This window comes from Felis catus, chromosome X, assembly GCF_018350175.1.
Source record: "Felis catus isolate Fca126 chromosome X, F.catus_Fca126_mat1.0, whole genome shotgun sequence".
Lineage (NCBI taxonomy): Eukaryota > Metazoa > Chordata > Mammalia > Carnivora > Felidae > Felis > Felis catus.
The window spans coordinates 33,690,973-33,703,329 of record NC_058386.1 but is presented as its reverse complement, the minus strand read 5'-3'; the positions used below and the strand labels follow the sequence as shown (position 1 = coordinate 33,703,329).

At 42.3% G+C, this 12,357-nt stretch overlaps 1 protein-coding gene across 2 annotated transcripts in view; it reads left to right on the top strand.

Moving 5' to 3' along the window:
* SRPX (sushi repeat containing protein X-linked) overlaps nt 1–12,357 on the top strand; it is a 109,349-nt gene that overhangs the window by 36,563 nt on the left and 60,429 nt on the right. The window lies entirely within an intron of this gene.

Sequence of the window (12,357 nt, the reverse complement as noted above, 5' to 3'; positions counted from 1 at the left end):
CACTAAGGGAGATGGGCGTCTCATTTTGACACTGATGGGACAGCTCGAACAGACCATTGGTGTGGGGTACTTTGTTAGTTTCACTGGGGCAGGAAGAGGAAATGAAACCCCACCATATTGTTTGAGGAGTCTGATGTTTAGCTGGGAAGGCAGACTGGAACCATATGGGTGGCCTGGGACACACACGTCTAAAATGACTTCCGAAAATCCAAAGCAATAGAAGATCAGTCCTAATTCCAAAAATGTGAAGAGAGCCTAGCCATGTGAATCGGATTTAAAGTAAAGGTTAGAGAAGACAAACGAGAGGAACCAGGCTTTGAAATGGCTCTTAAAACAGGAAAGGGACTAAGAAGGAGGGGAAGGACTTTTCAGGTTGGTTGTGCCAGGAAGGCATGAAGACAGAAACGAGTGGTTGTAAAGTTGTAACATCTGATTTACGGTCAGAGGAGTCCAAGCCTTCTTTCTCTTATCATTGATATTCACTTCATTCTCGGAGCGCAGCTTACAGTCATGAACAAGGTAGCAAAGAGTTGCTGCCCTCCCAGCTTTACATTCTAGTGCCTGGCTCATAACTACCTCACGGGGTTGCACCGAGGACTTGAAGAGGCAATGAAAATGAGAGAACCTGCTGAAGGGTAGTGATTCCCTCTGCTAATTGTTTCTTACTAGTCAGAGGGGGAGGAGGAGGGCAGGTTGATTTGCTTGAGCACAGTGATCTCAACGACAGGTTGAAGGTGGGATTGTTGTGAGAGAACATAATTTGAAAATACATACTGTCCTCTATGGTCGCTCTCTTTTGCAGATGAGCAAATTGAGGTTCAGGAAAGGCAAGTGGCTTCTTCCCCAGTTGGGACCATACAGTTAGTAGAGGGGCTGGAACTTAATCACGGGGTTCTTCCTTTTATTTATTTATGTATTTATTTATTTTTAATGTTTATTTATTTTTAATGTTTATTTATTTTTGAGAGACAGAGATAGGGTGTGAGCAGGAGAGGGACAGAGAGTGAGGGAGACACAGAATTTGAAGCAGGTTCCAGGCTCTGAGCTGTCAGCACAGAGCCTGTCGCGGGGCTCAAACTCACGAACCGTGAAATCATGACCTGAGCCGAAGTCGGACGCTTAACTGGCTGAGCCACCCCGGTGCCCCAATCCCAGGGCTTTCAATTGCATCCTACCAGCCAGGGTGGCCATGGGCAGTTGAAGAAACTCAGTACCTGCTTGACTTTCCCTGGGCTTGAACATCCATGTCCTGAACAAATCAGGGGGAAGCAAAGGCTTCTGTCACAGCTCCTGGGGGCCTTTCTTAGGTAGATATCTTCATTTTGAGGGAAGAAACAAAGAATTAACACGACAAAGCCATTACCTATGGGTTTTTTAAATACCGCATTCAGAATCACTGTTTTTCCAATTATTTTGACTGAGACCCATAAGAAGACATATATATTCTACTGTGGCCTATTATTAGAGTGACTATATCATTTACTGTCCAATCAGGAGGCTTTCGAGTGTCAAAAGGAGCGCTGTTGATAATGCTGGGACAACAGACACAAAATTGAAGTTTCCAATGCAAACTGGGGACACCTTATCACACACACCCATGTAATTGAAACAGAGTTGCACAAAGCAGCATTTATATTTAATGCGGGTAGCAGACTGTGCTATTTTCTTTTTTTTTTTTTTTTTTTTAATTGAAGTGTGGTTGGCACACAATGGGTCCATTCGTCTCGGGTCTGCGACACCGTGATTGGACAAGTATATACATTACGCTCTGCTCACCACAAGGGTAGTTACCATCTGTCACCATACAGTGTTATTACAACACCATTGACTGTATTGTATTCCCTCTGCTGTGTTTTTATTCCCCTGACTTATTCATTCCATAACCAGAAGCCTGCCTCTCCCACTCCTCTGCACCCGTTTTCCCCATCCCCCTCCTCCCTCTCTTCTGGCAGTCACCAGTTTGTTCTCCATACTTAGGGGTCTGTTTCTCATTTTTGTTTGTTTATTCACGGTTTAGTTTTTCGATGGCACATGTAAGTGAGATCGTATAGCATTTGTCCTTCTCTGACTGGTTTCACTTGGCATAGTCACTAGGTCCATGTATGTTGCTGAAAATGGCAAGACCTCATCCTTTTTCATGGCAGAGGGGAATATTACTCTGTAGTATATAATTACATACATAATGTAATACATAATGTGTCTATGTGTGGAGATAGATATATATCTATATCTATATCTATATCTATATCTATATCTATATCTATATATCTATATATATCTTCTTTAGCAACGCATTCATCTACCGATGGACGCTTGCAAACCCTGCCATTTTCAATTCTCTTTCACTACAGAAGTACCTTATGACCCATTACATTGGGTTAAAAGTTTAAAACGCGCTACTCTAGTTGATTGTTGGTACATGTCAGGGGCTTGGGAAGAGAGAGAGTGTGAAGTGAATGTCTTGAGATACACTGCACTTGTCCTATCTGAACATTTTGGTAAATGTTCTCCCCCAAGAAAAACACTGGTGATAAACATCTCTTTCATTCTATTCCTCGTGATTCGGGAAGGGTTTAGATTGATTGTTCTGGATCCACTTGTTCCACTTGGAACAAGCATCTTCTTGGTGTACTCGCCCTCCCACTCCCACCCCTTCACTTAGGTTTGGGCTTTCTTCGGTTAGCCTGCTACTGACTTGGATGAGTGAGGCTTCCAAGGAAGAGTGGCTCATTTACAGTTACTGGCCCTCTGCATGCTTTTTCTGGGCCTGCATCTTGAAGTTGAAGCTCTTGTCAAATTAAAGTGTCTAATCTGCTCCACTCCTTTAAACGCACACATTTAGGGGCTCCTGGGTGGCTCAGTTGATTGAGCCCGCCTTTGGTTCAGGTCATGATCTCGCGGTTCATGGGTTTGAGCCCTGTATCGGTGTCTGTGCTGGCAGCCCAGAGCCTGGAGCCTGTTTGGGATTCTGTGTCTCCCTCCCTCTCTGCCCCTGCCCTGCTCACACTCTGTCTCTCTGTCTCAAAAATACATAAACATTAAAACAATTCTTTTTTAAAAATTAAATAAACACACATTTATACACAGCTCCTGGGGGTGCCGGGTGGCTCAGTCGATTGAGTGTGTGACTCTTGATTTTGGCTCACGTCATGCTCTCCCATGAGATCGAGCCCTGTGTCTGGCTCGGCGCCAGCGTGGAGACTGCTTGGGATTCTCTCTCCCTGTTTTTCTGTCCCTCCCTCACTCACGTGCATCTACGCTTTCTCTCTCTCTCTCCTTCTGTCTCTCAAGATAAATAAACTTAAAAAACATAAATATTCACAGCTCCTGGAATGGACTCACTCTTGTGCTTCTTCAGTGGCCTCCCATATATTAAGAAACCTTTGTAAATTTACCCACGGAGGAGAGAAGGGTTACCACTCTACCCTCTGTCTACCCTTCCTCAGGGCCTCCAAATATTTGAACACTCCTATGTGCTACCAGGAGCCACAAAAATATGAGCTGCAGTAGTAATATTCCACAGCAATAAAATCACTTTCTGTAGGTTCCCTGTTTGTCAAGATCTTAGATTGTGAAGGCACACAGTGGGCAACAGGGGTTTTTCTGCCTCAAAGGATAAGCTACGGTAATATTTTGAGCCCGAGAATCACTTTTTTTCTAAGGGGAATCTTATCATCTGATCATCTGAATCCATAGACTAAATTTGACATAGTTTATTTTACTAGAGGATTGAATATGTGGCTTTTCCTGGTGGTTATTGAGAAAAAAGTATGTGTGTATACATACACACACAGACACACACACACACACACACACACACACACACACACACACACATTATACAAGATGGTTTAGTTGGAGGAGTTTGAAAACATCCACAGGAAACTTCGGTAGCACTGAGGTTCCTGACTGTACTTAATGCTTTGAAAATTCTCGAAAAACATATTAGGCCAGATTAAGTTTGTCATATTTTAATATTTTTACCAGAAGCTCATTTACATGCATAATAGCTCAAGGTAATAGAAGCCTAAAATATAATACACATTGAATTCAATAGAAAAGGGGATTATAAACCACCAAATAAGAAGTTTATAAAAAAAACCAAGCACTGTACCAATTATTGTATTTTAATATAGTACTTTAAAAACCTATACATATGCCATTTGACCTTTACAGCAACCCTATGTATGACACATGGCCAGTTGGGGTATTTGACAGCCAGATTCAATGGCTGTCTTAACTTGGTCCCCCGGAAGCTGAGTCTGTGGCTTGTGGAGGGACTGCTCTCAGGGAAAATCTACAAGTGAGGGAGGGGAGCAAAAAAGTGCCGAGTAGGGATACGGTCTCAGGTAAAATCTAGCAGCATAAGATGCTCAAAACCATATATTCTGCCAGGTTGCACTCCCTCCCCCACTCAGCCATCTTAGGGGACGCATACCTCAGTCTGTACCTTCTGCCACCCAAAGACTCATGTCATTCCCCCATGCAGAATCCACGCACCCCCTCCCGAGGTCCCTAAAGTCTCATCTCATTCTACCATCAGCTCAGAATCCACAGTCTCATCATCCACATCAGGTCTGGGTAGGTATGAGCCCCCTCATCTATACTTCCTTAGCTGTTACTCCTTAAATATAGTTTTTCTTTATCTGGAGACCTGTAAAAGTAAAGAGATAAGTTATCTGTTTCCCATGCACCCAGCCTACAATGGTGGGGTAGGCATAATATAACTGCTACAGACATTCCTTTTAAAAATGAGGTTAGGGGTGCCTGGGTGGCTCAGTCGGTTAAACGTCTGACTTTGGCCCAGGTCATGATCTCATGGTTCACGAGTTCGGGCCCCATGTCGGGCTCTGTGCTTGCTTCAGATTCTGTGTCTCCCTCTCTCTGCCCCTCCCCAGCTTGTGCTCGCTCGCTCTCTCTCTCTCTCTCTCTCTCAAAAATAAATAAAAACATTAAAAAATTTATATAAAAATGAGGTTAAATTGGGGGCACAAAGTAGTCACTGCTCTCTAGAAACTCAGAAATCTAGCTGCCTCAATTTTGATAGTTTCTTGGTCATGTGTCACAGTCTGAAAATAATGCTTTTTATTTTTTTATTTTTAAAATTTATTTATTGTTTATTTTGTTTAATGTTTACCTTTTGAGAGAGAGAGAGAGAGCATGAGCAGGGGAAGTGCAGAGAGAGAGGGAGACACAGAATCCAAAGCAGGCTCCAGGCTCCGGGCTGTCAGCACAGAGTCTTACACCGGGCTTGAACTCACGAACTGTGAAATCATGACCTGAGCTGAAGTCGGACACTTAACCTATTGAGCTACCCAGGTGCCCATACTTTTTTATTTTTACAGAGAGAATGTAAGCAGGGGGGAGAGACAGAGCGGGAGAGAGAGAAAATCCCAAGCAGGCTCTACACTCAGCATGGAGCCTGATACGGGGCTCAATCCCACAACCCTGGGATCGTGACCTGAGCCAAAATCAAGAGTCAGACACTCAACCAACTGAGCCACTCAGGCGCCCCTGAAAAGAATTCCTTATGATTCTCTGCCCTCTTGATTCCAATCTCTGAGCACTTATTTTATTTTATTTTATTTTATTTTATTTTATTTTATTTTATTTTATTTTATTTTTATGAAAGATCACACCTGTTGACAGCCAAGCAGTTCTGTGAGCCTGCTTCCTGACAGGACAGTTCTGGGAGTTCAAAGACCTTTCCTCATTCTGTAATGTTTCTGTCTTCTCCGTCATGCCGGGGATATTTCTGCATATAGAATTCATTAAGAACATTGTGGGTCTTCTGTGAATCTTCTTGGAATTCACTTCATTAGACAAAACCATAGCCACAGATTTTATAGATATAAACTCTCTTCTGCTGTTTGGTTGAAAGGATCTGTGAGACACAACCTCATTCTCTTTCAGGGACCTATTGTATGATTGAAGATACTGAGGCACCACCTTGATTTAACAAAGGATTTGACAGTCTTATCTTTGGCTTCGTCTTTAGCCTCTGTTTTCCTGGCAGTGCCCTGGATTTGATCTTTGTTCATAAGCCATCCAAATGTCCTTTTCACTTTATTGCGGCTGCATTGTAGCCCCTTTGGCAAATCATTTGGTAGCACTAAATCGTCTGGCTCCCACAAATAAATACCCTCTGGCTTCCAATGGTACAAAATACCTTTGTCTAAACATCCAGATCTCTCCAGCATTGTCACATTTCAAATTTATGTACCGAAGCTGTACCGAGTAGGATAAAACCATTCCAGACACATAAGCATAAGAACACATGATTTATGTGTCATAAGAAACTTAAGGGGATTTTTCTCTACCAATTCTGAGTCATATACTAGGTATACAAGGCATATTAGACATGGTTCTCACAGCTGAGCTCTTTAGAGATATAATCTGTCTCCACAGAGTATTTTTTAAGTTTATTTCTTTACTTATTTTAAGTAACCTCTGCACCCAATGTGGGGCTCGAGCCCAAGACCCCGAGATCAGGAGTTGCATGCTCTTCCAACTGAGCCAACCAGGCGCCCCTCCATAGAATATTAAGTCGAGACCTATGCTGCCTAATGTGGTCACTACCAGCCACATGTGGCTATTTGAATTTAAAAGCACTCTGTTCCCCACTTGTACTAGCCATATATTTCAAGTGGTTAATGACCACATATGGCTAGTGGCTACCCTATCAGACAGCAGAGATATAAAACATTTCCATCATTGCAGAAGGTTTCCTTCAACATCAAAATCTAGGGGAAAAACAATACGATCTAATAAAGATAAGCATTTATCTCTGGTTTAAATGTATTTATCTCTCTTCTCCCATACTAAAGGAGATACTGCATGCTTCAGTAAACATTCTGATATGCTTTATAGTAAAGAATGCCATAAAATTGTGGTTCTTCATATCTTTTGGATCATGGACCCTGACTAAAAGCTGAAAGTTAGCAACTTTTCCCCCAGGAATGTGTGTATTCATGTACCAAAAGGCATGTCTGATTACAGAGGGTTCATGGACTACCCCCCACAAAGCCCTTCCATTGATTCTCTAGAAGGCCAGGGACTTGGATTAAGGATCTCTACTGTAAAGTGAATTTTATTTTGCTACTGACTTTCAGTATAAAATTGATGATGCAGTTTGCTATTTAATATGATGACTTCTGATCATAGTAAGAGTATATTTAGAATAATGATGATGGGGAAAAACAAAAATTTCCTACAGACATTAAGAATGCAGAGCTGTCTTCAAAATAACTGAAACATAAACCCAACCCTTTGAACTAAAAATTAAAAATATAACATAGAACCAGCAAATCTGTCAATTTGGATCATGTATCACAATCAATAAAGAAGTATATAGTTTTAGCAAATTGGCTACATTTTCATTAGTCTCAAATGCTCCCCCCCACAACCACGAGAAAACTTTTAAATGTTTTTTGTTTTTTCAACGTTTATTTATTTTTGGGACAGAGAGAGACAGAGCATGAACGGGGGAGGGGCAGAGAGAGAGGGAGACACAGAATCGGAAACAGGCTCCAGGCTCTGAGCCATCAGCCTAGAGCCCGACGCGGGGCTCGAACTCCCGGACCGCGAGATCGTGACCTGGCTGAAGTTGGACACTTAACCGACTGCGCCACCCAGGCGCCCCACGAGAAAACTTTTAGGGTGGTAGAAGGAACATTCTACTAGCCTTTTAAAATCTAAATCCCTGGAACGTCTGGGTGGCTCAGTTCATTGTCTGACTCCTGATTTCGGCTCAGGTTGTGATCTCATGGGTTCATGAGATTGAGCCCCACATGGGGCTCTGAGCTGACAGTGCGGGGCCTGCTTGGGTTTCTCTCTCTCTCTCCCTCTCTTTCTGTCCCTCCGCTACTCACACAAGAGTACGAGCATGCTCTCTCAAAATAAATAAAAATAAATAAAATCTAAAGTCCTGTTGTAACTCTGATACACATAACAGATATGTCTTAAGGGTGATTTGGTGCCTCAGTAATACATGGGACATTCAGAATGATAGCATGGGATTCAGTAGACCAGGAAGACCCTTATTTGAACTGTGGGGGAGAAAAGTGGCTATTTCTTTGGAAATCTGTTGAATTAGATGAAGTTTCTGCAAGGAGAGCAGAATTATAAATGGAATTGGCTCCAGGTATGGCTGAGGGACAGAATCCTTCATGGCACCGAGTTTCTGATTTCTGAGCCAATGTAGAATTTGTATTTGTGTGGAAGAAGCACTGAAGCATTCTTTCCAAAGAGTGGTAATCTGAACCATATGAGGCCTGATTAATGGTTGTCATAATAAAACCTCAGTTAACCAGAATTCTAAAGGAATAGACTTTCCTAAATAACGAAGAATGTGTTAGGGAGCCTCCTTCTCTCCTCCCCACCCTCTGTCTGTTTCTTCCTTCCTTTCTTTTCATTGTAACCCTGTGGAACATCCCCAATATGTATGAATCTCTTCTGCTTATTAAACTCTAGAAGTAAAAGCCGCTGAACAACATGTTCATCTTTGGTCCGTCCTATCGTATTGTTCAGTATGTTCATTTTGTAGACTGGTCATTATTTTTTATAGAAATTGATGTATGCATTTAGGCTGAATATAAACTGGACACTTTTGGAGAGGGATGGCTAATATCCATTTATTTTCTTTCCACTTCTTTTATCCCCTATTGGTAATAGGCAGGAAATTTTCCCTTCAGTTTGGATGCACTCAGCTGCGAGTACTAAACAATGCTACTCATAGAACCTTAAATTGAAAGGACGTTTATTACTGACCTAACAGGAAGTATGGAGGGAAGATGTCTAAGTTGATTTAGTAGCCCAATAAGGTCATTACAGACCCCAGATTCTTGTTATCCTTCCACTCTTTCATCCTCAGCTGAAAATCTTTAGGAGTCGCCACATCTTACCTCATGGTTGCAAAATGGCTGCCATAGCTTTAGGCAGTCATCCTTACACAGTAGCTTCCAAAACAGGAGGAGAGAAAAGAGGGCAAAAGAGTTTTCTACTTGTGCGGTTCTCTCTTTTATCAAGGAGAAAATCTTTCCCATATGCCCCATCCCCCCAAATCAGACTTCTTTTTACTTGCCATTGGCCAATACTGGGTTTCTTGCCTACCCTTGGAACAGTCGTTGACAAAGGGGAATTCCTGACTTACAGCCATTATAGTTCATCTCCTGGGGACGGGCACACTGCTGCTGAACACAACCTGGGGGTCTTTTAGCGAGAAGAAAGAGGAGAATGGCTGACAGGCTGACAGTCAGCAGCCTTTGGCGAACACAGATCCTCCTTGCTTTTGCGGGCTCCCTCTTCCCTGGCGTACTTGTTATTGCAGTATGCAAAATCCATTTGCCGTTTGCCGCCTGTCAGTGCTAGGGAGACAGATAATGGTGGGTTGGGATCTAGGCGGAGGGGGATTGACCAGTGTAAGTGAGCTGCTAATCAAGATGCTAATAAAGGTAACCTCTGCCAGGATTCTGAATTGAGATAATCTGAAATGTCTGCCTTGCAGCCTCTAATTTAAGTAAACGCAGTAGTGAGAATGCTTGACTTTGGGTTTGAGCCGGCCATCCAAAGAAACAAATGAAGAAAAGAAAATGGTTGCTTTACCCCTGCCAGGGAGAGCGCTGTGTTCAGGGTGGTCATGTGAACCATCTCTGTCTCCTTTCAGCTCATTATCAAGGTTTTCTCTTTTCTTTTTCCTGAGGCATATGTCTAGACGTGGAATGGCTGATTTGAAGGGTTAGTTTCAAACGCAGTGCAAAGCTTCTCTTCACCCTAGTGGTACCAGTTGTACTCCACCAGCGCAACTTGAGAGTTCCCAAGTTCCCAGTGTGCCTGGGTGGCTCGGTAGGTTGATGGGTTCGAACCCCGTGTCAGGCTCTGTGCAGACAGCTCAGGGCCTGGAGCCTGCTTCAGATTCTGTGTCTTCCTCTCTCTCTGCCCCTCCTCCACTCACACTCTGTCTCTCTGTCTCTCTCTCAAAAATAAATATTAAAAAAAAAAGAACTTGAGACTTCCCGTATCAACACGTTCTTGCCAGTTAAACTTGTGCCAATCTGATGGTGTGAATTGGTATCTTGATATATATTGTCCTGATCACTAGTGAGGTTCAGGAGTCTTTCCTAGTAACATTTTGTCCCATTTGCTTTAAATTCAGAAGTACTTGTTCATATTTGTCATTTCTTTCCATTGGGCTGTTTTCTTCATATATCCTGAATAGTAATTCTGTATTATATGCATTGCAAATATTTTCTCCAAGTCTGGGACTTGTCTTTATTTATTTATTTATTTATTTATTTATTTATTTATTTCAACATTTATTTATTTTTGGGACAGAGAGAGACAGAGCATGAACGGGGGAGGGGCAGAGAGAGAGGGAGACACAGAATCGGAAACAGGCTCCAGGCTCTGGGCCATCAGCCCAGAGCCCGACGCGGGGCTCGAACTCACGGACCGCGAGATCGTGACCTGGCTGAAGTCGGACGCTTAACCGACTGCGCCACCCAGGCGCCCCTGGGACTTGTCTTTAAACTTTGTTCATGTGTCTCTTATTACACCAAATTTTTACATTTTATTTTATTTTATTTTATTTTATTTTATTTTATTTTATTTTATTTTATTTTATTTTATTTATTTTATTTTATTTTATTTTATTTTTTAAGCTTATTTATTTTTGAGAGAGAGAGAGAGAGAGAGAGCGAGCGAGTGCACAAGCAGGGGAAAGGCGGAGAGAGAGAGAGAGGGAGATACAGAATCTGAAGCAGGCTCCAGGCTCTGAACTGTCAGCACAGAACCTGGTGTGGGGTTCAAACCAATGACCGTGAGATAATGACCTAAGCCGAAGTCGTACACTTAACCGACTGAGCCACTCAGACATCCCCAGAATTTTTACATTTTAGTGTGGTGAAGCGTAGCAGTATTTTCCTTTATAGGTTATTGTTTGTAAGTTTTGTTTAATAGTCTTTCCTTACCTCATGATCATGCAGATATTCAGCATTTTTTTTCTCCCATTTTTGGCTTTCAAATTTAGGCCTATAACCTCTCTGGAAATGTTTTTTTGGTGTGGTGCAAGATGGGACTCATTTTTTTCTTCATATGCATATCCATTTAATCCTAGCATATTTATTGACCTTTTCCCCCACTGATTAGTCCTCCTACCTTATCATATTTCAAATTTGACCTACATGGGTCAGTATTATATGTATATGTGTGTGTATATTCAGTTTTATGCTTCATTCTGTATATAGTTTGCAGTATTTGCTTTTTTCCTTGGCTGTATTTCATACACATTTCCCTATTGCAAACTTGATTAGTGGGTATATAATAGCTTGTTGATAGAGGATAACTTGGTTGCTCATTCCCCTATTGTCACATGTTTAATTTTCCTTCTAATAAACAATATGTGGTGAATGTGTCTTAAAATGCTGATCTCCTGGCAAAATGGGACTGTGCACCCCAGGGTCACCTGCCTCTCCAGTAGGTCTCAGCCTCTTCCCTTCTCTATGGAGTGTCCTCCCCCACCATGCATTTACATATCTCAAGTTATTTGTCAATGAGCAAGTGTTGTGGTGGTCATGGATTGCCCTGACCAGATCTTCCTTCAAGGAAGGGCCAGTGGTCTCAGCTGGAGGCAATGCTGGCCTTGGTCAGCCATAAGCTTTCAACCCCTTCAGAGACTGCCTCAGCTGTTGGGAGTGCTTTGCCCGTGGTCATGTCCTTCCAACGTGGGCCATATCCTATGGCTGATGGAGGCAGGAATATAAAGGCTCAGCCATTTATACCCAACCTGAGAGGGTGTCCTTGGGCTGACATCAAAGCTCGACTTGTCCCTCTGTCCAAACCTGTTTCCTTCTTAGTCCCTTCACAGGGGTTGATCCCTAATAGACCTCCTGTGCACTATACGCCATCTCACAAGCCACTTCCCAGAGAACCCAACCTGTGACAGTTGCCTTCTTTGCTTTGAACCAGGAATATAAGTCCACAGCCTCTTACTGCCCAGGTAGATGATATGGAGGCCAGGCTAACTTGGGGGAAGAAGAAGTGCTCTTAATATGAAATAGATCTCTTGACACTTAATATGAGCTATGCCATATGGACTTGAAGAATCCAGCAATTCTTTGAGGAATCCAGTTCAACTCTGAATGTGGAGAGAAATGGCGGCAGGGTGGGAGGAGAGGGACAGCAGATTCTTAAACATTTCTAATATATTCAAAATGTATTTTGGAAGCTAAGCTTCTCTGAATTCTATGCATAATAAAGTTTATTTTCCATTGTGAAAGTAATACATGTTTATAGTAGAAAATTTAGATGGGAAAGAAGAAAAACATCCAATTAGCGTAAGGTCTTCTAAGCATTGTTTAT